Consider the following 25091-nt stretch of genomic DNA (forward strand, 5'->3'; position numbering starts at 1 on the left):
TTATGGTTTCACATATTAAGAGGGGTCAGTACAAGTCTGAAAGTGAGAAAAACGTGATCAGAATGGTGAGTGGACTTGAAAATAGGTCACTTCACTCTGGGAAAGGATTAAGAGACTGGGGCTGTTTAGCCTGGGAGAGTGATGGCTGGGGAGTGGAGGGAGGGATATGATTGCTGTTTTCAAATACCTGAAGACAACGCCACGTAAAAGGGGTTTATGTTTGTTCCTAGCGGTCTCATGGGATGGAATGAGGGGTAGCGTTTTTTTCCTATCAGCAGTCCCTCACAGAAGTACCTTCTTAGAAACAGACCACAGAGGGCACAGGCGGGCAGCAAGGAAACTCAGTGGTTCTGGAGTCAGTGTAGCCCCCGGAAGAGGGTAAAGTCTCACCCCAAAGTGGAAGGACGAGGCGTGCGCTCTGCATACGCCGCTAGGAGGTACAGAACACCCGTCTGAACAGGCGGAGCCAAAGGGCTAAACCCAAGTCCGTAAATCACGTTGAGGCCTCTTTCTGCCCTCATGAATACCTTTCCCTCCCACTTCACTGTATCTCCGTAGTTGACTTGCCTGGTGCCAGTGGTGTGTCCCCAGGAGTGTAGTTTGGGGTTGCTGTTCACTAGCCAGCCCTTTGTATGTTGGCTGTTTCCTAAGGCCACATCCCCACTCTGCACACACGATCTTGTGACCTGGTGCACGCCTCTGTAACACGTCACCTTATGGGTATTGATTTCTTGCCTTTCTCTCTCTTGAGATCAGGAACCTCTTAAAAGAAAGGGAAGCCAGCGGGTAGAAGTTCCTGGCTCGTGGTAAGTGCTCAGTAAATATTTGTTGATCGAGTGAAAGAAGGGGAGAGCTCTGAACGGGAGACTTGGGGTCCCGAGCTAACACCCCTCCCCCACCCGCCTGCCCCCATTTCGCTCCAGTATGGATCAGAACCGTATTGGATTTCACTTCAGTATGGTCCCAGAGTTTCAGGACCAGCTCTTTTCCTGCTCTGGGGGCTCTGAAAGCTTGCTGCTACTCTTCCATTTCTGGGCTGGAGGGCCCTCATTCTGGAGGTGGGTGTGTTCTCCAGAGATTGGAGAGGGGGTGAAGCCTGTCTTTTGTGGGTCTCCTCTCCCAGACCCCTCCCTCCCAGGGCCTAATCTAGTCCTTCAGGTGAGAGACTTGACTTCGAGGCCTGCCCCTGTACCCCTACTGGGCAGAAGAGGGGGCCCAGGGGACATTATAGCAGGTGAGAGCCAAGTTGTTGTCTCCCTGGTGGCTCAGACAGTAAAGAATCTGCCTGCAATGCAGGAGAGCTGGGTTTGATCCCTGGGTTGGGAAGATCCCCTGGAGGAGGGCATGGCAACCCACTCCAGGATTCTTGCCTGGAGAATCCCATGGACAGAGAAGCGTGGAGGGCTACAGTCCGTGGGGTCGCAAAGAGTCAGACATGATTGAGTGACTAAGCATAGCACAGCACAGCAGCCACTCTGGACGTTTCCTGCAGTTATCTGTTCCCCTAAACATCTCTCCAACTTGCCTGGAGGTTTTGTGGGTTGGGGGAAATTCCATTTCCCTGGAGAATGCTTGTTGGAGATTTTATTTTACTCTGTCAACATCTGAATATTACTTTAGGAAAGCAGAGGGGTGGGGGAGAATTCTTAATAGAACAGGCTTGGATAAGCTAAAGAGGTTCAGGTTATTCAACACCAAGTGCGGTGCGTGCTCAGTCACATCCGACTCTGTGCGACCCCATGAACTGTAGCCTTCCAGCCTCCTCCCTCCGTGGAATTCTCCAGGCAAGAGTACTGGAGTGGGTTGTCGTTTCCTTCTCCAGGGGATCTTCTCCTCCCAGGGATTGAACCTGAGTCTCTTGCATCTCCTGTGTTGGCAAGCGGATTCTTGACCACTGCACCACCTGAGAAGCCCCTTGACACCAAGAGGGGAATCCAAAAACAGTGAGCTAGAGAGAGCTCGCATCTTCCTCTATCCTTGATTCCTGACCCTCACCATTTGGAGAATTAGAGGGTTTGAAGACCAGAGGAGAGACAGGTGTCATTTGTTAATTGAGATCTTCACTCAACCTTTATTGTGCACCTACTATGTGCCAGATACTCCATCAGATGCTGGAGACTGATGGATGACTCAGATTCAGCCCTGGGACACAGAGGCTTTCCAGTGCAGTGAGGGAGCCAGCATGGTGATCTGGGCTACAGGAGGGAGAGGCAAGGACGGAGCCCCTGCATTAGCCAGTAGCAACCAAGAGAGAGGAGCCTCTGCCCCTGCCTAGTAGATCAGGAGGACGTCACAGAGAGGTGCCACCCCAGTGAGCTCAGAAATGCAAGAGGACACGTGCCAACTGGAGAAAAGAGAGGATTTGGTGTGGGGACTCCTCGGGGCGGCAGAGCTGAGCAGGCGTGGGCAGGTTGCCTTCTTCCTAAAGTAAAAGATGAAAAAGTGCAAGCTGTACCCTGGGTCACTGCCCAGACAGTAGGTTTACAACCTGGGGGGTCTGGAGTGAAGAGTGGGAGGGGATTGAAAGAGCCCACCCTGTAGAGGAGGAAAAAAAATCTAAGCTGAACTTCATCAGCACCTCCGCGAGATGGATCGACGCAGGTAATCAAATTTGGCAATCTCCGCTGGCTGCCTCAGTGCGTGTTTCTGTATGTTTCATGAGATGCCAGTAAGAATCTGCTAAATAAAGAGGGAAGATTGGCAGGAGAGGGGTAAATTTTAGTGGAAGGAAACTGACTGGTGAGCTGGTAAATGGAGACAGGGAGACCTGAGGCCTCTAGAATGCTTAGCTCAGCACTGGGAAGGGTTAGTGTGTGCATAAGTGTGTGTGTGCACATAGGTGCCTGCAGCCAATTAATAGCATCACGGCATTTTAGCCTGGCTTACGTACTAGTCACAGAAAGGCGATTAGGAGGGCAAAATGATGGAGGTAGAAAGAGAGGGGGAGGATTGGACAGCTGCGAAACTTTTCTGTGGAAGGTTCCAACCTTCGCTGGGTTGTTCGAGGGTGCGGTGAGCCAAGTTTGGGTCTCTCTTCTCATACCTGCAATTCTTAGATGAAACAATTAAGAGACCAACCTTTCAGGTTGGGGAGTCGTTTGGGGGCTCAGAGCACAGGCCTCAGCTCTCACCCGAAGCTGGCGGGTGCCAGCTCATCTATCATGCCGAGTGCTGGAGAAGCCCACGCCGCTGCTGAGTTCAGCAGTTTTGAGCAATAGAGCAATAAACCAGTCCGGGAGCCCTGTCGCTGCAGCGGAGGGGGATAATCCTACAATTTAATAAGCAGGAACATGAGGCAGGACTGAAGCAAATTGGGTGGAGGTGATGAGATTGCAGTGCCTTCCCGGTGGAGAGAAGCATGTGGGCAGCTCAGGGTTTATGACACTGGGTTGGGGGGGGGGGTGGCGGATGAGGGGGAGATGAGGAAGCAGAGAGCCCAAACTCCACTGGGAACGCGAGGATTCACTTTTCAAAGGCTAGGAGAACGGATGACCTAAGTCTATTCAGCCTCATTTGAAGCGCAGGATGGGGAGGAGCTGGAGAAGGACCCATTCTTACTGAAGTGGGCTGAACCAGGTCTCAGGTCCTCTGCGGTGGGCAGAGGGGTCAGACTCCATTCATTCCTAACTGTGCAATTTACCCAAATCACAGGTCACTCTTGTTTCCTGACCTGTAAAAAGGACGTGAGAGTGACGCCTGGATAAGGCCTGGGAATATTTCCCTGAAACCACGAAGGACTTCAGAATCATTAAGAGTGTTTATCACACCTGAGGTCCCCAAGCGTTGAAAGGCAGAGTGGTATGGACTCAGGAAATTGCCAGGTGGACCCTGTTTCTGGTTCCGTGTTAGACGAGGAGGACCCAGGGGGAATTCCCCAGTTTTCAACTCGACCTAGAGATATACCGCAGCTGTAAGAGCCAGTTGTTAGCATTTCAGGAAGTAGTTTCCCATCTGGGTGTGTTGGTCGCTTGAAATCAGCCGCAGTGGGAGGACTGACACCACGCTACAAATCAGGGTCCTCCTGGGCGCTGGTGGTCAAGCCTTTCCCAGCCCATCCCTGACCCCACCTTCCCCTCTTCAGTGGCTCTCCGTGTTACTTCCCCAAGGCCGGCTTCCCGGCCTAGTTTCTCCTCAGAAACGCTCAGCACGTTGGCGCAGGGATGGGAGGGCCCTGAAGGGGGCCCAGCTGTGATCCTGAGACCCAAGCTCTGGTTCCCCTGGGCTGCTTCCTGTTTCCAGGGGAGGCCGTCCATATGTCTGTTTGTTTAACTCTGTGCTTTTGATCACACTCTTCCCTCCATGAATAAGTCTCTTATGATAACTATGCCAGGCCTGCCTAGAGTCCACACGGCGCAGACATCGTGCAGACATGGAAACTGAGGTTCAGCAGGCCATGTGAGGTAACCTAACTGGGAAGTGTGAGGATTGAGATTTGAGAAGAGATTTTTCCTGATGTGGGGCCAGTGCTTTGCCGTTACTCTTCCCAGCACATTTTCATAGGGAACATTTCCGATGTCATTTTCCTCTTCCCCACAGAACCCAGCTCGATGCCCTGCACAGTGTCAGGGTTTAACGTCCGCGTGATGAATTGACTGAAACGTTCCTTCCTCTCAGTCACGTCTTTTGTGATGAAAATGAGGTGGGGATTAGGGAGGAATTATGGCATGGTATTACTTCTACAGAGTCAACCTTGTCCTCAGCAAAGTCCTGAGCATCTCCACCCCAGCCCCCGCCCCGTGGGTACTCAGCTAGAAGTTCCCTTCAGAGTGAAGCCTGGAGTGTGTGTGAAGACCGCAGAAAGGGTTTCCACAGAGACACGCAGCTGTGGACTTGCAGCGGAACAATGTTATTAACAAAATGTGCTGTTGTTACAGAGCCCGTGTCAGACCGTCTAAGCTACAGTAAAGGTCTTCTGCCTCTTGATCGTGTTGTAGCCAGGACAGCAGGTTAACATTTCCCTTAAATGTGAGGACAGGGGGGTCCATGTGGGAATGAAAGTGAACAAGGAAATGGACTTTTTGCAGTAAAGAAGAGGTGCTTCCAAAGGTTTTCCTTGTAGACGTATTTATTTATTTTTCATTAATTTCTTTGTGTATTTAAGGGTTCCCTTCATCTCCACCGCAAGGAAAAAACATAATAAAAGTAGGGAATGGTCATGATTTAACAATGAGATTTTTTTCTATTTCTGCATAGGCCTAGTGCTTCTTTCTGTTTGGGCCTGAAGACACGTGTCTTACTCTTATTCCTCAGCCAGTTTGAAAGGAAATAGAGACGCTTCCCTGCTCCTGCCTTTTCTGAAGTATGAGAGCCAAGGCCGCCCAGGGGCCGAGGGCACCCGCTGGGTTTCCTCTGATGGAGAGTCAAGAGCTGGTGTGTCTTTCCCATGAAGGTTCTGCCAGGCCGACGGCAGGTGAAATTACAGGCTTACCTCCGGCCAGTGTTTTGAAGACCTGCAGTGTTCCTATTCTTTTCCAGCTAAGCTCTGATGTGTGCAGACTCCCTGTAATTATGGTATAATTGGATTTAACTATAGGGGTAGAACTAGTTTTCAACCAAGTCCTCCTCAAATAATTTGTTGCTTATTAGAAAAAAAGGGGACTCGTACTGGTTTTAGTGGCATATATGGCTCCCCTCGACTCCGCAAGGGAAAAAGCAGTTGCTGGTATGAGCCCAGCGACTTAGTGGGGTTGATTGAATCACAGTGCCCTTGTATCCTAGCTCTGAACATTCCAGAAGATTCACTTTCTCTGAAAAGGAAATCAGAGATGAGGCCTTTATAAGGTCCCAAAGTGAAATGATTTGGTCTTTCTCACTCCTGTGGTGAAGAGTTTAATCTCAACGTCCAGAATTTATAAACTGGGGTCTGTGGGTTGAACCTGGGAATGGGTTAGGGCTACAGATATAAATAAGGTGGTTTCACATAAAATTCCACATTTCAGCTTCTCCTGAAAAAAAAAAAAAATCTGTCAAATTTGGGCTGGAAGCCCTTGTTTACTATACTTTGATTGAGGACAGGAAGAGAAAGGGGATGACAGAGGATGAGATGTCTGCATGACATCACTGACTCGATGGACATGAGTCTGAGTGAACTCCGGGAGTTGGTGATGGACAGGGAGGCCTGGTGTGCTGCGATTCATGGGGTCACAAAGAGTCAGACACGACTGAGCAACTGAACTGAACTGAATCTCAGGTCCTTTCAAGAAGGCAATGAGATTACCACTCACCCTCCAGTCCACATCACTCATTTAACCTTCTTGACTGATGGCTTTTGAATGATTTGTATCCTTGGGTCTCTGAGGTCCCTCTCTCAATTTGCATCCACCCCACCCCTCCATCTCTCAGTGACATGAAATCATCTTTTATTGAAGGCAGTGTGATGTAATGCCAAAAATAAGGTCTTTCGAGTTGGAGACACTTATTAAAACCCCACCTCCCTTGTTTATTAACTGTGCTACTTTGGGTGAACAACTTTACATTTCTCATCACTGCTTCCACATCTGGGACTTACCTGATGCCATGTCACAGGTGTGAGCTCTAGCGTGATCCTTGGCACATGGTGAATGGCCAGTAAATATTAGTTTTCCATGCTCTCATTCTGCCCTAAATGGAAACAGAGAAGGCTATTGCTGTCAGCCAATGTCACAGACTTCCTTGCACTGAAAGGCATCTGGGAAGTCTGTCTTATTTTCTTCTCTGCCTCTGCCTTAACTCTCCCATGCAGGTGAAAGGCAGAGAGAGGCAAACCCACTTGCTCAAGGTTACTCAGCGAATAACAAGTAAACTCAGGTGTCCTGGGCTCTTAGCCGAGGGCTCATTTCACTGGCGACAGCCTGCCAGACCCACACAGATTCTTTCCAGCAGAATCGAGGATGGAGTGAGCGTGGGATTTCTGTTGCTCGGGGCTTGAGAAAACGGTTGCAGACAATGCGTGGTTTGAGTGTCTGAAAAGACGCATCAGGGAGTGGATCTGAATTAATCACACGATTAAAGCTCTGCCAGTTCACTCTTTAATGATGCAGGTTGCCTTACCTTCCTTTCTGAGGTGACTATGCAACAAAGGTGTGTCGTCTAGGTCAGCACCTTAACTTACCATCTCTGGCTGTGTCTTAAAGTGAAGTAAAAATGATATCAAATAGCTGACCCAGGCTCTTCTCCTTCTCACCACCAAGATCCCTGGGACATGTGGCCATCAGACACGTGTCTTCACTTGCAAATGGCCCCAGAGATATAGTTAAGTGGAGGCCAGGTAGGGTCTTGGGCAATAATGCCACCTTCTCATAAAGTGATTCAAACTCCCTGAGGTCTGGGAGTTAGAAGACCAGGATTCCAGCCCCACATTTGCTCTCAAGGATCTGTGTGGCCCTGGACAAATCACTTCGCATCTGTGGATCTTAGTTTTCTCATATGTCAAGTGATGGAGGTAGAAAGACAAACTGTTAGGGTTCCCTTCAGCGGCAACAGTCTTAGATGACTATTAATGTATAACTTAACTGTTCAAAAGGTTGAAGATAGACTTTGGAAAGAATCCAAATCAGGTTTCTGAGGGACAGGAGGAAGGTTATGACCCTAGAACGCACTAGAGCCAAAGGTTAAGGGATCAGATTCCATTATTTTTTATTTACAATCCTTAGGAATCCCAATGAGCTTGAAGAGTGCCAGGCTGCTGAGTTGTTTTGGTGGAACACAGTGTCGGGGTCCGAAGATGGTGCCCTGGAGGTGGGTGGTGAGGTGGCGAGGTAGCAAATAGAAGGCTTTGCAATTCCATCCTTCGGTTTAGAGATCGAGCAGTGCGTCTTTGGGTTTCACTCAAACTTACCTACCTCAGAAATGTAGATACGGGAAGACTGTGTGTGAGTCAGGGATGAGATTTTAACAAGACTCGCTCTTTAGTTGGGGTCAGACCAAAGACAGGAGTAAGGAGGAAGGAGGTGATGGATTTCTCTTTCATAACTGAGTGGTTTCCAGCACACCATTTAGTCATGCTGAATCTCTGGGCTTGATGTCCTTCTTCGGGCTAATCCGATTCTGTTCCTTGAGCATATCCAAGTCTTCGAGGTGGGCGGCTTGAGCCAGAGCCAGAGACAGTACTGGATATTGACCTTTCTTTTGACATGTGACCTTGAACTTGGCTCAGGACCACTAGAACTGGAGCTCGGCATTTCTTCTGTTGCCTGTATCCTACAGAACTCTTGGATTTACCCAACAACTTGAGAAATTAGGAAAACCCTGTGGAAAAGGAGAGGCAGATTTGACTTGGTCTCGACTAGACTGGATCGGTCATGGTTTTGCTGAGACTCTGATTCCAAGCCAGCCATGCCCTCCCTTGCTTTCTTAAAGAGGTATTCATGCTGCGGCCCTATAGATGCTGCATATAGCACCCACGGTTCTTCTGACCCCATGAACCAGCATCCCTGACTAATTTCTCTCCCCCTGTCTTATTCTACCCTTCCTATATGCTGCTGAGTGGCCTTCATCATGGTATTTTTTTTTTTCCCTCCAGCTGCTCCAACCCATGGTGATCTCTTCGGTGGCAACCTGCTGTGGCCGTTACATTCTGCACCCTTCCATCCGGCTTTTAATTCCATGTTGCTTTGTATTGTTGTCTGGGTGTTTCACGATGTTCTTTTACCTCCTCACAAGCTCTCCAGATTGCAGGGTTCTTGGAGCCAGGGACCATGTCTTCTTGAATCACCCCCTGACCCAAGCTCGCGGGCCTCAGAGTGTCACAGATTTCTGTAGGAGACTATCCCCCCTGCCTCCACGCACTTCCCCCGGCTCCCGCTTTGCTCCTGCCCATGACAAACTTTCCTTTTCAGCTGTGGCCTGCTGCTGCCCTAGCATGCCTGCTGCAAATCAGCTTGAAGTAAGCTGTCTGTAAGTGCCCTGGTGAGTCAACTGGGCCCCTCCTTGGAGACAAGGAATTCTGAGGTCTTGCAGGCACTTGCCTGCCCATCTGTGGAACGATTCCGCAGCCAACCCCCATCTTGCCTCTGGGAACACTCCTTACTTTTACCTTGCTCCAGTAAGCTGCTTCCCTCCTCAGCTGGCTGCCCTGACTTGTCAGGTATGGATGGCAGGGCAACTCCAAAGAGCCAGCCCTTGGTGGGGAGAGATGGGACTCTTTGCTTTGAGAGCCAGAACACTGTGGGATTCTGCTGGGTTTACTTTGGTAAACCCAGGAGAAAGAAAAGAAACCACTGAGTCATGGCTTTTTAAAAAAAAGTTTTCTTCCGAAGGGAGCCAGAGTAGGGTGGGGAAGAAGGGACCAGGGCTCCGATTTGGCTTGGGCCAGCGATTTGCTGTGTCATCTTGTATGAGTCACTTATCCTCTCTTATTCTCAAACTCCTGTTCTGTAAAGTGAGGTAGGCAGAGTAAGGCAGTAGATTTCGAATTTATAAAACAAAGCAGCACTTTTATCACATGAAATCTTGCGAAGAATTTCACTTTCTATAACAGAGAAGCAGAGTCATTCTGATTGACCCTGGGGTGCAGAGGGGTTCTTTGTTTCCTTCTGGTCTTTCAAATCATCCCCCCAAAATACATCATCAGAACTTCCCAGGAACCCAGTTTGAAGAGCACTGAGAAGGATGCTCTCAACGGTCCTTCTAGGTGTGACCATCTTGCCCCTCACAGCGTAGCTCTTGGGCTGGCAATAGCACCTGGGAGCTTGTTAGGAAGGCAGTGTTTCAAGTCTTCTTCAAGACCTACTGAATCAGAACTCACATCCTCAGATTCTCAAGACCCCCAGATTTGAGAAGCACTGGTCTGTACACACAGCTAGGGGGTCACAAGCACCAAGGGGGTATCGTGTCTTTCATCGTCTTACGTGGGCCTGGTCAGTGGGTTGAAAGTGTGGGTCACATCTCTGTCTTGAGGCTCCTATGTTTCAGTGCATTAGTGGTCCCCTGGGTGGGGAACCAGCTATGTGAAACAGTGAGGCTTGTCCTTGGCTTAGGGAGGCGGACCTAGAAGGGATACCAGTTGGTCCTGCAGGATCCATGTTCGGAAATGCTGGAGACACAGCATCTCAAAGAGGGATTTGTGTTTCTAGTGTGGACGTGCTCACTGCTGATGGCTTAGGAGAATGACTCTGCTAGACCATGTGCTTTCCATTTTGTTTCTTTTCTTGCCCCGTCATGCAGGTCTCCTGACCCCTTCAGCACCTGGGGGTATGACAGCTGGGCTTGGACCTAGAAAACCTATATTTTTGTCCTAGCTCTGGCCTTTTCTAGTGTTACTTGGGTTTCTCTGCCTCTCTGGGCCTATCCGTAACACAGCTCGGTAACCCAGCAGAACTGTGAGCTGAAACTGAAGTTCTGGTCAATCATAAAGTGCTGAAAGCTCAGGAATATTTTTGTATCAATTCTGAGCTATAAAGACACCCAGAGTTTAGCTTCAACTGACTCAGAAGCCACAAACATCCATTTGAATCTTGCAGCTGGTATCTTGTGTCAGACTAAGCTTTTCCTTGAAATCCAGGTTTCCTCATAGTTAGCCCTGTTGGTGGTTCTTAGATATCCTTCATCAGAGTTGATAAAGCAATACTGGATTTTCTTTTAAATAGTAATGTGGGATATTAGAAGGAGGAAAATAAATCTGAAACTATTCTAAAATGAAAAAATTAAAAGTTTATTAAAAATCCAAAAATAAAAGAAAAAAGAGAAAAAAAACAGGTCTTACTCTCTTAAAACCTCTCTTGTCCTTAGAAAAGGCCAAGAGCCCCTTCCTGGTGTGTTTTCTTGATTTGGTGAGAAAATTGGGATGAGATGTATCTTGAGTCAACCTTGAAAATGAACTTGCTTTTTTTTTTTTTCTTTTATCAGTTAATGTTTTAAAGGCCACTTCTGTAAAAATAAACAAACAAAAACAAACTCTTTCTGGTAATTTAAAAACGTGTTTGTGCTGTTGGGGGGATATTTCAAGAAATCTGTGTGTTTCTGGTGCTTTCCATGTTGACAGAAGAATTTGAATGTCATTTAATAAGACCTTTAGGATTTTCTTCTGATTTCTCATTTCCTCACTCTTTTTTGAAAATCTAAAATCTTCCTCAGCCAAGAATAAACAGACTTTAGCCCCAAAGGGGTGGGCTTGGTTTGACATTTAAGCATGGAATGGAGGGAGGCTCCTAACTTGGCAGGCAGCCTGTGCCCTGCCCTGGCTCCTGTCGGGCACTGAGGTGCCCCTCCCTCTCCCTTCTCCATGCTCAGCTTGGCCCCTGCCATGTCACCCCACCCCACCCCACCTACTAATGGCCTTCTTTTCAAGGCACCTCCAGAGGTTCTATGCCTTTAAAATGCTCCCTTGGGGACCTCGGAGCTAGGTTTGGGGAGAAACTCTGCTTATTGTGGTGCCATCACAAGGATGGAGACGAATCCAGGACAGATTGGGAAGATCTCAAAGCTCTTGAGATAAAACCAAGTTAACTTCCCCTGAAAAATATTTTCAAAAACCATTGAATGGGCTGGTAAATTCCCACCCTGTGAATCCATTCTTGGGAAGCTGGGTTTGGTGGTGCTATTCAGCTGAGCCCAGGGGGCTTTGCTTGTCCAGTCTTCTTTACCTGGATCTTATGTCATTTGAAAGGTCATGCCATCATTGGCTGGGCCTGGCAGAGTAGAAAGGGAGGTTTTGTCCAGCTGTATCTGCCCAAGAATCAAGGATCAGTTTGCCTGTTGTGGAAAGATGCTTGAGTCTCTTGGCCAACCAAGGCTGCCTTCAGTGACTTATGGGATTTTCCACTAGTTCAGCATCTTTCTTTGAAATCTAGGCTAGTGATCAATTCCCAAAGCCTCATGATATTTCTATTTGAATCTTCTCTTTAGAGGCTGGGAAGATACACATATCTTCTCCATCCTTTCCTTTTTCCCCACTTCACAAACTGCTTTAAGGCATGCCTCCCTTATTTTGTGTCTTTAGCCCAGATCTTTGTCCTAAACATAAGACCTGTTTGCCCAACTTTCTCTTGAGCATCTGCAATTTAAAGTCAATATGTCAAAATTGAATTCATCGTATTCCACCCCCTCCAAACTTGTTCCCTCAAACACTCCTGTGTTCCTTTTCTCTATAAACAGCATCACCTTTCACCCAGTTGCTCATGTAAGAAATTTAGGAGTCACCCCTGATTCTTCTCTTCCCCCTTACTCTTTAGGTCATCAGAACCTGTCAATTCCATGACCTTAATAGGTCTTAAATCCAACCATCTTTGTCCATTCTCATTGTTACCACACTGATGCAGACCACAAGTGTGAATCACCCGGATTGGAATCAAAAGAAGTTTCCCCCCACCCCCCTGCCCCCACCCAGTTCCAAGCACAGAGACTGGCATAATAGATGTGGAGGAAATGTTGGCTAAATCACGAATCAGAGAACAGAAGGAAAGACACATGAGCTATTACCAACTACTGTCTCCTGAAAAAGCCAGGCTAAACACAAGAGGGAGATGAGGGACTCTTCAAATATTAAGACCTCAGATGAGACGTTCCATAACATTCCTCTGCTGCAAGACTCATCGCCAGTAACTTCCTTATCTAAGCTGGATCCCATCCGCCACAGTATGAACCTGTTTTCACTGGCTCTGCCCTTAAGGGAGAATAACTCATCCCATTTCTTTTGTACGAGGCCGAAGCAGCTATGGGGATTACACAGCCTTTGTCCAAAGCCTGGTTCCAATCCAGGCTGGAGACCTGAATCCATTTGCTGGGAGGAGAGCTGCTCCAGGGCTGGCTTTCTATTAGCAGAAAAACAAAACTGAATTTGAGGTTTGGGCTCAACTTCCGATGTCTTTACGGTAGCCATGTGTGTCTCAGCTGTTCACACACTCTGTCCCTCCATTCTTTTCTGGGCAGGTTCCCCAATCCTTCGCAGTCTTTTCCTTTTCCCCAAATCTGGGAAGAAAGGAGATAGCAATACAGTAAGAGAAGCCGAGAGTCTCAAAGCCCCACCCTTGTGAAGTGAATATTCTTCTCTCTTTGTTTCCACACCAGAACGTGATCTGACATGTTTTGCTGATGCTAGATCCTAGAACCGTGGGGAAGGGAAAGGAAGCCTTGACGTAATGCATTGTTTGACCGTCCCGATTTTTTTACCCACTACCAAGGGAAAAAGAAAAAAAAGGTGTCTTCAGTTTCATAACCATCTCTCTCTGTCTGGACTAGCTTAGAAGCCTTGCAGGGGCCAGATATTTCTGTAGGAATGTGGCCTTCTGTTTGGAGAGGAAAACTCTGCACATATTGGCCGCAGAGACCCCTCATTGCACTGGAGTAGTTGTGTCAATTCTGCTGAAGGGAAGCCAGCTGGCCAAGGCTCTGGCCCTCCTTGGGTGGTGAGGCTGACTGTGCCAGTGGTGGTGATGACGGGGAGTGCAGGATGGGGCTGGTGTGTGTTGGGGGCGAGGGTGGGTACAGGAAGGCATAGTAAAGGGGAAGGATAAAAAGTAAGCCTTCTTGGAAGGCGCAATGTTGATAGGCGAAATTATTTGCTCTGAGACAAGTTCTGAGCAGGGAGGTAATTCTCTGGGATTGGGAGAAATTCTTTTGATCTGCAGGAGAATTTTCAGGTACAGTAGAGAGTAAAAAGCTTTTTAGGCTTTCACTCCCTTAAAACAAAGGAAAATGACATATAGATTTAGCAGCTTTCTTAGCTCTATTGTGATACTCTGGTAAGAATTTGTCATCATTTCTGTTCATCTAGGCTGTTCCTCCAATTGACTTAAAGTGATTCATTGTGTACTAGTTTTTCTGAATGTCCAGATTTGTAATTAGTTACTCCTGGTAATTAAAAAAAATTGGATAAATATTACGTGTCTGCTGAAATTGAACAGACTGTTTCTATTTCATCTTGAAAACAACTTCCAATGGTGTAATGTGTTATTGACTAAAGCTTAACATAAAGTTACTGATGATTTGAAACTCCAGTGTCTCTGTCTGCAAAGAATTATAGACTCAGAAATTCACAGCTGAAAGAGGCTTTAAAGATATCTTTCAGTGAGTCTCAACCAGGGCACTTGGAAATGTATTTGGTTGCTTTGGAATGTCACAACGGCTATGACTGTGGCACATAATTAAATTTAGTGTTCTGAAATTACGGATGCTAAGCATTCCATGTGCTTACCTGCTATATGGTGTGACGTTCCACAGAGTTGAGAATTTCCTTGTTCAAAATGGCAGGAGTGCTTCTGCTTAAAACACTGAGTCCAGCTCATGATTTAAGTCATAATGTTACTAAGGTCTGATATCCTCCAAGTCAATAAAATGACAATGAACAGGGCTGATTTACAGATCTAGCTTGGATTTGATCCAGTTCCCTTTATTTCCTGCTGCCAGCTTGAACAATAGTTGTACCACTAAAGTGAAGAGATCGTCTCCATTATATAATAAGAGAACCAATCAAAGCCTGGTTTAAGTTTTAGTATTTGGATACCTAATTTTTCCTCTCCTATCCACTGGGGCCTACAAACCTTATTTTCCTAACCAACAAATGGGCTTAAAAGTGCAAAAACGATGAAAATTAGTTTCTAAGAATGGATGAGCTATTGAGAAATGGATTGAACTTGAGAAAACTGTAATGTTAGTAGATGAATGAGATGCGATGGAAGCCCAGTGGGAGTTTAAGTACCGTCTTCATCAAGAATAGGAAAGTCAAAGAAGAGATGTTAAAATATGAGTTCAGAGTGGGTGGGGAAATAGTAACACGCAGTCACTCAAAACCGTATCACAGGTTCCAAGTCCAGGTGGTTTCACCCTCATGTATTAAAGACATTTGCAGATGAAGTCTCAAATTTTAGCAATCATAAAGAATGGGAGAGTCCTCAGAATACTAGAAATAGAAAATACTAGAAATAGAAAAATATTCTTCTAATTTTCAAAAAGAGAGGAAAAGTAGTTTTAGAACCTAATTCCAACGAAACTTGACATTACATCTAATAAAACTCTTCAACAGTACATTAAACTCATACTTTATGCATGCTTAGAAGAAAATGAGGTGATTTCTGGCAGCGAATATGGATACTACTACCATAAAATGGGGCTTCCCTGTGGCTCAGATAGTAAAGAATCTGCCTGCAATGCGGGAGACCTGTGTTCTATTCCCAGGTTGGGAAGATCCCCTGGAGGAGGGCATGGCAACCCACTCCAGCATTTTTGCCTGAAGAAACCCCATGGACAGAGAAGCCTGTCCACAAAGAGCCAGACATGGCTGAGCCACTAAGCACGGCACCGCAAACTGAGCCAGTTTGGGCAACTACTTTGACAAACCTGTGAAGTTCCATAAACATAGGACATCTGGATTTCTACAACATTTGACAGAGTCTTCCATGCTATCCTGGTGGATAAGACTACCGTAGGTTTATTAAGAAGTATTGGAGTTAAGTGAATTTCTAGTTGGTTCAGTTTGTGTATTAACATTTAAAGAATGTTAACAAATAATAATATGGAAGGAAAGTCAGCGATTTACCTTTGCCTTAACCATGTCATATTCGATACATATATCAACACTTTGAAGGAACACAGTAATAAGTATGATTTCCAATATGGGGTAACATTAAAGTGACCCCAGTAGCCTGGGAGTCCGAACCAAATTTGAGAAGATGAGATTTACCAAATACAAATGTTGATCTGTTGTATTGAAACAAAAAATCAACTACATAGCCTCAGAATTAAGGGATTGTTTTTGTAGATTTTAACATCAAAAGGAAGAGGGCTTTCTAGGTGAAGGGCTTTTTATTGGACAAGAAACAGGAGATAAAACATCAGTGGGATGTGGTTTCCATAAAAATTATTGTTATCTGAGATACTCCAGACAAGCACATTAATTTGATGAGAGCCTTGGAGAATGTATCTTGTGAAGGGATGATTGAAATGACAAAAGCCCTAATAATAATTGGACTTCCCTGGTGACTCAGATGGCAAAGGCTCTATCTGCAATGCAGGAGAGCTGAGTTCAATCCCTGGGTCAGGAAGATCCCCCTGGAGAAGGGGATGGCAATCCACTCCAGTTTTCTCGCCTAGAGAATTTCATGGACCGAGGAGCCTGGAGGGTACAGTCCATGAGATCACAAAGAGTCAGACATGACTGAATAACGACTAAAACTTTATTTTTTTTTTTTGGGTAATAATTGGGTTAAAGAAGAGGTGACCAAAATGTCAAGGTTGTCTTTCAATATTTAAGGTTTCCTTGTGGGTAAAGGGGAGAGGGTTCACCTTATAAGAACTTAACTAGAATGTAAGTGAAGTGAAGCGAAGTCGTTCAGTCGTGTCTGACTCTTTGCGACCCCACGGACTGTAGCCCACCAGGCTCCTCCGTCCCTGGGATTCTCCAGGCAGGAATACTGGAGTGGGTTGCCATTTCCTTCTCCAGGAGATCTTCCTGACCCAGGGATTGAACCTGGGTCTCCCATATTGCAGGGAGAGGCTTTACCATCTGAGCCACCAGGGAAGTCCCTGACTAAAATGTAAACTGATGGGCAAAAGTTACAAGAAAACTGTTTAACTTGAGTTTAAGGAAACCCTTACTGGTAGTTGAGAAGAAATGGGCTTCCAACCCATGTTCATAGCAGCAGTATTTACAAATTCAAAGAGTAGAAGCAACTGAATTGTCCATTGATGGTTGAATAGATAAACAAATGGAGTATGCACACCCGATGAAATATTATTCAGTCTTTAAAAAGAAGGAAATCCTGATGCACACTAAAGCATGGATAAACCTTGAAGACATCATGCAAAGTGAAATAAGCCAGACACAAACAGGCAAATAGAGTAAGATTTTGCTTTTATGAGGTATATAGAGTAGTCAAATTCATAGAAACAGAAAGTAGAATGGTGGTTGACAGGAGCCGAGAGAAGGGAGGATTGGGAGTTGTTTAGTGGGTATAATATTAATAGAATTTCAGTTTGGGAAGGCGGAAAATTTCTAGAGATGGGTAGTGGTGACGGGTACAAAACAATGTGAATGTGCTTAGTGCCAGAGGACTGTGCACTTAAAAACAGTTAAGTGTGAATGTTATGTTTTGTATATCTTCAGTTCAGTTCAGTTCAGTCGCTCAGTCGTGTCCAACTCTTTGCGACCCCATGAATTGGAGCACGCCAGGCCTCTCTGTCCATCACCATCTCCCGGAGTTCACTCAGACTCACGTCCATCGAGTCCGTGATGCCATCCAGCCATCTCATCCTCGGTTGTTCCCTTCTCTTCCTGCCCCCAATTCTTCCCAGCATCAGAGTCTTTTCCAATGAGTCAACTCTGCGCATGAGGTGGCCAAAGTACTGGAGCTTCAGCTTTAGCATCATTCCTTCCAAAGAAACCCCAGGGCTGATCTCCTTCAGAATGGACTGGTTGGATCTCCTTGCAGTCCAAGGGACTCTCAAGAGTCTTCTCCAACACCACAGTTCCAAAGCATCAATTCTTTGGCACTCAGCCTTCTTCACAGTCCAACTCTCACATCCATACATGACTACTGGAAAAACCATAGCCTTGACTAGACGGACCTTAGTCGGCAAAGTAATATCTTTCCTTTTGAATATGCTATCTAGGTTGATCATAACTTTTCTTTCAAGGAGTAAGCATCTTTTAATTTCATGGCTGCAGTTACCATGGTTAAAAAAACAAAAACAAAAACAAATTAAGAGCTCCATTGCCTGCAGAAGCAACCCTAAAAGAACAAAGAATGAAAGGGCTCTCGTAAGAGGTACAGAGCTTCCCATAACTCTAGGTAGCCAAGCAGGGGGCTAGACAATTTCATGTCGCATGTTCTAGAGGGAATTTCATGGTTCTAGGGGATCAATGCCAATGATTTCAGAGCTTCTGTAACTCTCCATGACACAGATCGAGTCAGATTGCATACCGTCTTAATACTGAAGGACACGCATGAGTACTCACATGTAATACATCATACAAACATAAGACCATGTTTTATAACAAATATCCTTTTCAATATATACTGTTGAGTGAATGTTTTAAAAATGAATACCCGTTTAGCCCACATCCGGTTTCAGCACTGGAACATTGCCAAGATCTTATGTGCCAGGTACCCTTTCCCAATCACATCCCTTCTGTCCTCCCTAAGATGACTCTCCAGATTTTTGTGATGACTTATTCCTTACCTTTCTAAAAATATCTTTATTACCTATTGAAAAGTGAAGTGAAAGTGTTAGCTGCTCAGTCCTGTCCAACTCTGTGACCCCATGGACTGTAGCCCGCCAGGCTCCTCTGTCCGGGGGATTCTCCAGGCAAGAATACTGGAGTGGGTTGCCATTTCCTTCTCCAGGGGATCTTCTCGACCCAGGGATTGAACCTGGGTCTCCTGCACTGCAGGCAGATTCTTTACTGTCTGAGCCACCAGGGAAGCCCTATGATTACCTATTTTGCTTTCCTAAATAACATAGTTTAATTTTGTCTGTTTTGAATGGTATGCATGTCATGTTTTTATTTATTACTTTTTTCTTTAGCTTATTATGCCAATAAGATTCACATGTTGATACAGGCATGCAGCTATAATTAATTCACTTTCAATACGTCAGACTGTTCCCTTGTGTGTATATGCCACCATTTATTTATCGTTTCTGCTGTTAATGGACATTTGGGCTGTTTCTAGCTTTTAGATTTTGCAGACATTGCTGCTAGGAACAGTCGTGTGTGGCTTCCTATACTTGCGTACTAGAAGCTGTCTAGGGAACGTACTTGGGAATAAAAATTCTGGGTTGCAGGCTACATACATCCCCAAATGCTCAAGATAATGCCTTTCTAATGATTGCATTAATCTACATGACCACCAGCAGTGTACCAGCTCTCATATTTTCATGTACATGTCTGATTCAGACTTCAGTCTTTTTTTTTTCATTTTTATTTTATTGAAGTGTAGTTGATTTACAGTGTTTCAAGTATATAGCAAAGTGATATATATATATAGATATGTAAAATAGTGATATATGTTCTTTTCTAAATTCTTTTCCACTATAGATTATTACAAGACAATGAATTAATGAATATCATCCCCTGGACTATACAGTAGGTCCTTGCTCTTTGTTTATTTTATATATAGTCGTGTGTGTCTATTAACCCAAAATTCCAAATATATCCCTCCCCCTTTGCCTTTTGGTACCCATAAGTTTGTTTTCCATGTCTATGAGTCTATTTCTGCTTTGTAAATAAGCTCATTTGTATCATTTTTTTTTTAGTTCCATGTATAAGTGATATCATATGATGTTTGGTTTTCTCTGACTTCACTCACTTAATGTGATCATCTTTGTCCATCCATGTTGCTGCAAATGGCATTGTTTCATCCTGTTTATGGCTGAGAAATATTCCATGGTACCTCCTCTTCCTTATCCATTCATCGGTAGATGAACATTTAGGGTGTTTCCATGTCTTGACTACTGTGAATAGTGCTGCTAGAAACATGGGAATGCATGTATCTTTTTTAATTATAGTTTTGTCTGGATATATGCCCAGGATTGGAACTGCTGGATCACAGAGCAACTCTGTTTTTAGTTTTTATTTTATTTTATTTATTTTTTTTTGTTTTTAGTTTTTAAAGGCATCTCCATGCTGTTTTCCATTCCCACCAACAGTGTAGGAGGGTACCCCTTTTTTCCGCACCCTCTCCAGTGTTTGTTGTTTATAGACTTTTTGATGATGGCCATTCTGACTGGTGTGAAGTGGTTTTGATTGGCACTTCTCTAATAATTAGTGATTTAAGCATCTTTTCATAGACCACAGTCTTTACCCAAGAATAACAGAGGTGATAAGACAGACAGCTTGGCTCTAATATCTCCTCATCACGTGGGAAAATGTACAGAGTTGCACCAAGAAGAATTTTGGTTCCGAATGAGTGTAAGTTCTTCTTTTGAGTTCAATGGTTTAAGAGAGATGGGCTTCCAATTACATCCTCAGCACACAAAGGGCAGGAAAGGCCAAAATCAGCTGGCCATTGCTGCTTGATTCCTCAGCCCTGGGTTTATAGTGCCTGCTCATCCAGTACTGATGACTTTATATTCCAAACTCAGTCTTCAAAGAAAGAAATTTCAAAGCAAGACATAATTTACTAAATTGTAGCAATGTCACTGTTTGATGAGACTTACTAAAGTGTTTTGAAATGAATTGGCCTTGAGAGAGTATTGTGGGCTACAAAGCGTTGTGTAGGCTTGGGCTTTGGTCTGAGCTTCAATTCTATCCTGCCCAGCCACTTTGTAGCTATGAAACTCCAAGCAAGTTATCTGATCTCCCTAACCTCAGTTGCCTTGCCTGTACAACGGCTAGAGTAATACGACCTCCTGCATGTGTGTGTGTGGGGAGGGGGTTGAGGAGATGAGATAGTTCATATCAAAGTGCTAAGCTCCATCACTGGCACTCAGTGCTCAGCAGTGTTGCACATATTATTAGAATCTGTATTCCTGATGAAATACTTCTGTAATGGTTTCTTGGATAATTTAAACATGAATTTGCCTGGGGAGATGGGGCAGGACTTAACCTCTTCAGGGCCCCCCCTCTCCTAGCCTCCCACCTCGGTAATTTTCAGCAGCAAACATTTAAAATAAGCTCTGGTTTTACTCTTCATCAAACCCAAAGTGACAGCAAAAACAGACATTTCTTTCAGAAAAGAAATTAATCTCCTAAACAGGGTGATTTTCCGCCTTTTCTTTAAATACTTCTAAACTCATGAGGGAGAAGCATAGCACACATTATCCATCAGAATGAAGCGTCATCCAGCCCTGCTGAGTTTCATTGACTTTAAGATTGCCCTCTGAGCTATAGGCTTTTTTTTTTTTTTCCTTTCCCAGAGCACAGTTAGCAGGGATATTTTTCTTTAAATGGCCCCATTTCATTTGCATTTTTAAGCTTTCACTGCAGAGAGTAGAAGCCTTGTAAATGATTCCAAGAAGGCGTCTGTGATTTCACCCAACTCTGAGCTGCCTGCCTGAAGCTTCTGAAATTGAGTGTCAGTTTCCCCCGGAGTAGAAAGATATTACTTCATATTTGTGCGCACGGCTCGCCGCTCTGCTCTTGGTTTGATGGTCTCATTTAGCCGCGGGCATTCTCCAGCAATGATCCATTCTCCCCAATAAAATTAAATATCACCTTTCTCTCCCCACCAGCCCACTCCCACCCCCCCTTTTTTTAATAAGACAGTTTCTTGTTTAGACTGAGGCAAGACAAGGTGAGAAACTGTGAGTTCTTCTTTGATTCCTTTTATTGCTCTTTTTGGATAAGGAGAGAAGAGCAAAAAGGTAAAGAGGATGAAAATCTACCATCGGAAATCTGAATGGAAAGCTGTACCGAGATCACAGATCAATCTGAGTTTGTTTAAGATTCTATAGCAAGGCCTGGGGAGAGGAAAGTAAGGCATAGAGAGAGTTTAAGGATGCATTACAATGTTGTAGGGCAAGGCATTCTCCCATCCAAGTACTAACCAGGCCTGACCCTGCATAGCTTCTGAGATCAGATGAGATGGCACATGTTCAGGGTGGTATGGCCATTTTCTCCACGCTGATTCTTGAGAAGTGAAGTGTTCGTCACCCAGTTATGTCCGACTCTTTGCGACATTATGGACTGTAGCCTGCCAGGCTCCTCTGTCCATGGAATTCTCCAGGCAAGAACACCAGAGTGGGTAGCCATTCCCTTCTCCAGGGGATCTTTCCCTACCCAGGGATTGAGCCTGGGTCTCCTGCATTGCAGACAGATTCTTTACTGTCTGAGCCACCAGGGAATACTCCAATAAGCCTGAAGTTAGGGGCCAAAGTCTGCAGTGAAGCTTATGAGATGTTGTGGTCATGGAGTCCTGACATCTCCCAAGCCATCTCAGAAGGGCGCTGGGTGGAATCCAGAAAGGGATGGGCATGCAGCTCTTTGTAAGATGAGCAACCATCAGGGAAAGAGGTTTTACAGCTTATAAAGGGAAGGGAGGCTTTGTGAATCCGTCTTTACTGGCAGAAGGTGTAAGCCGCACTACCTCGATTGATAGGATCCTTGAACAAAACAAACTGAAACTAATACATTTTCTCAAACCTGGTTTAATAGTCAGGCTTCATACCAATAAGCTGTGAGCCTGAAATTTACAAGTGGAAGTCTTTAGAACCCAGAACACAATCTACTTGAAAATGCTCCTTTAATCATGGAGTGGTCAAGTTTCTTCTGCTTGGCTGAAGAAATGTGTTGCTAAGAGTTTCATTGGGAAGGGGACAGGAGTCCTTGTGGGGGAGGGAAGAAGATGCAGAAGAGTGTTTGTTACTTTGTCCTGGTTTTTGACCCACGCTCTGGAGGAATTTTGAGTTAGAGCTGGCACATTTGGGCATCTTCCCTGTGTGTTTCTCCGTCCCCTGTTTGTCAGGGCCTTGTGCTGCCCACATGGTAGCAACACGCAGTGTTGTCAGGGACCATAGGGAGAAGGCAATGGCAGCCCACTCCAGTACTCTTGCCTGGAAAATCCCATGGACGGAAGAGCCTGGTAGGCTGTAGTCCATGGGGTCGCAAAGAGTCGGACACAACTGAGCGACTTCACTTTCACTTTTCACTTTCATGCATTGGAGAAAAAATGGCAACCCACTCCAGTGTTCTTGCCTGGAAAATCCCAGGGATGGGGGAGCCTGGTAGGGTGCTGTCTATGGAGTCGCACAGAGTCGGACACGACTGAAGCGACTTAGCAACAGCAGCAGCAGGGACCATATGAAGAGGATTCTTGCTTTGGATAGTGGGTGTGTAAGCCAACTGAGGCTCTGCCTACTCAGATTCTGTGATCCCTGGACAAACTGGAGGAACATGGGGATTAGAAATTCACTTAGATTCATTTCCTGGTGGTTGGGTACTGGGGTTAGTCTTACTCTTGTGTGTTCCTGATTGGTCCTGAGATCTCTGCCAGGGTGACTTGAGGGCTCAGGTCAGGGGCTTCACCCTGTCCACCAGGATGGTACATCCTGCTTCCATCAAGGAGGACAAAAAAACTTCACTTTCAGAACCCTCCGAGGCCTAGGCATTTTATGTTCATCTGGCCTGCGGAGTTGTATTCTTTGTGATAAAACTTGAATTGTTAGTAAAGCACTTTCCTGAATTCTATGGGTTATTCTGAATAATTGAACCCGAGGGAGCTATGGGAACCATTGGCAGTGGGAACCCAGTTGGTCAGAAACGCAGGCAGCCTGGGGACCCCTGAACTTACGGCTGTTGTCTGAATTGAGGGCAGCCTTGTTGGAGACTGTGCCCTCAGCTCATGAAGTCTGAGCTAACTCTGGGTAGTGGGTATCAGAATTGCACTGCGATATCACACCTCCCTGGGAGGAAGTGTGTAGACTTGCCGGGGAGGCACACTGGCTGAAACCGCACACCCTGGCCAGGCACCACGGTCACCATTGGCACGAGCTGTTTTATGACAGCAGGTCCTGGTGAGGAACACGGAGCTAAGAAGCCACCACCCACCGGAAGAGTTCGGGAAACGTCAAAAGGAGACACCACATGTCTGACCCCCTCCCAGAATCCTCCTCGCTGGCATCCATCTTGGCTGACAAGGCGTGCACCACCAGGAAGGACTCGGAGTCAGAATGATGGGCTAAAGACAACCGGGAAACTAATCCCATCACCGTAAAATCCTAGGCTGTGAGCCACGTGGTGGAGCAGTTCTCCTGGGTTCCCTCACCCTCCTGCTCTCTCCCGGGCACCCTTTCCAATAAAATCTCTTGCTTTGGCAGCACATGCGTCTCCTCAGACAATTCATTCTGAGTGTTAGACAAAAGCCCAGTTTCAGGCTCTGAAAGAGGTCCCCTTTCCTGCAACAGACTCGGAGAGGCTGAGTGCCCCATGTCTAAAAGGGATGTGGTTATAGAACATAGAGGCATAGAAAGGACTAAATAGTCAGAGGCAACTGGAGACAGAACTGGCTTTATTTAGAAACAGTGTCTCTAGATTTTTTGGTAGGATGGCAATAAAGAGGTTTTTTTAAAAGACAGAAAGATTGTTCCCTTTAAGTCTGGTCATACTTTGCTTTAATAGCCTTTGTGCTTCTGAGTTCTCGGGTCTGTCCCTCAAAAATGTGTGAATACTATATATTTCCAGGTTAAAAAATATGACTTTTTCTTTTGTCCCCTGGAAAAGGCAGAGAGCAGCCCTTGGGGATAATAATGATGCATTTATGCTGTGCTCTCTTATAGTTAAAATTGTGTCAGCCATCTTGACCCCTGATGGGATTTATGGTGGCTCAGATCTCTGTTGGAGAAATGAGTTTTGGGCAGTAGACAGGAGGAAAAAGGTCTCAGGCTTGGAGCATATTATTTTACTGAAAAAATGGGGAGAACATTCACTTGAGCCTTTTTTCCTTTTGGGCTGTAAAATCTGACCATTCATAGGCTATCACCCTGGTGTGCACTCTGATATTCCAGGCTCCCTTGCCTGGGGGCTTCTTTTTTTTTTTTTTTAATATAATTGCTTTACAATGTTGTGTTAGTTTCTGCTGTACGACAAAGTGAACAGCTATATGTATACATACATCCCCTCCCTCTTGAATCTCCCTCCCACTTCCCCATCCCACCCCTTTAAGTCATCCCAGAGTACTGAGCTAAGCTCCCTGGGCCATACACAGCAGCTTCCCACTGGCTATCTATTTGACATGTGGTCGTGTGCATGGGGGCTTCTATTCTTATAATAATATGAGCTCCCGTGATGTTCTCCTACGATGTGACTCGTCACAGGGTCAGCTCCTTAGAGACACTCACTCTGTCCTTCCCTTCTGCCTTCGCAAGTCACGAGTGTCTCCATTTTATCGATGAAGGAAACACGGCTTACTGTTGAGACTGAATCACTCTGTCGACAGCAACTGCTTGAAATACCACGGGGACCGGCGCCCAGGTCTACACAGCACGGCTGCAGAGCGACTCTGAAAGGTGGAGCACGTACTGAGCCCAAAGCTGGAGAGAAAAAGGGTGACTAAACCTGACTAAGGACTGAAGGAAACTGCAGTCAAATCAGAGAGACTGTTATGTTCTGATCAAGGGATAGGGTTGGTAGAATGAAGATTTTAGTTGTTAAGGCTAAAAAGATCACCATGGAGGGTCCCTAGCAGCAGCTTAATTTAGAGGAAGCTTGCCTCTCTTTTTTGAGCCTTCTAGTGATCATTGCA

The 25091-nt window shown here is 45.6% G+C and overlaps 1 long non-coding RNA gene across 6 annotated transcripts in view; it reads left to right on the plus strand.

Annotated features, from left to right (window-relative positions):
- LOC102169208 overlaps positions 268–25091 on the plus strand; it is an 86931-nt gene continuing 62107 nt past the window's right edge. For 4 of the 6 annotated variants that reach the window (XR_001919336.1, XR_001919333.1, XR_001919337.1 and 1 more), the window contains exon 1: positions 268–806. This is a non-coding gene — a long non-coding RNA (uncharacterized LOC102169208). Of the gene's footprint in view, positions 807–1865; positions 2602–18949; positions 18998–25091 lie in introns of those variants that run through there. The other 2 variants (XR_001919335.1, XR_001919334.1) reach the window with 2 other exon arrangements.

This window comes from Capra hircus, chromosome 16 (assembly GCF_001704415.2).
Source record: "Capra hircus breed San Clemente chromosome 16, ASM170441v1, whole genome shotgun sequence".
Taxonomy (NCBI): Eukaryota; Metazoa; Chordata; class Mammalia; order Artiodactyla; family Bovidae; genus Capra; species Capra hircus.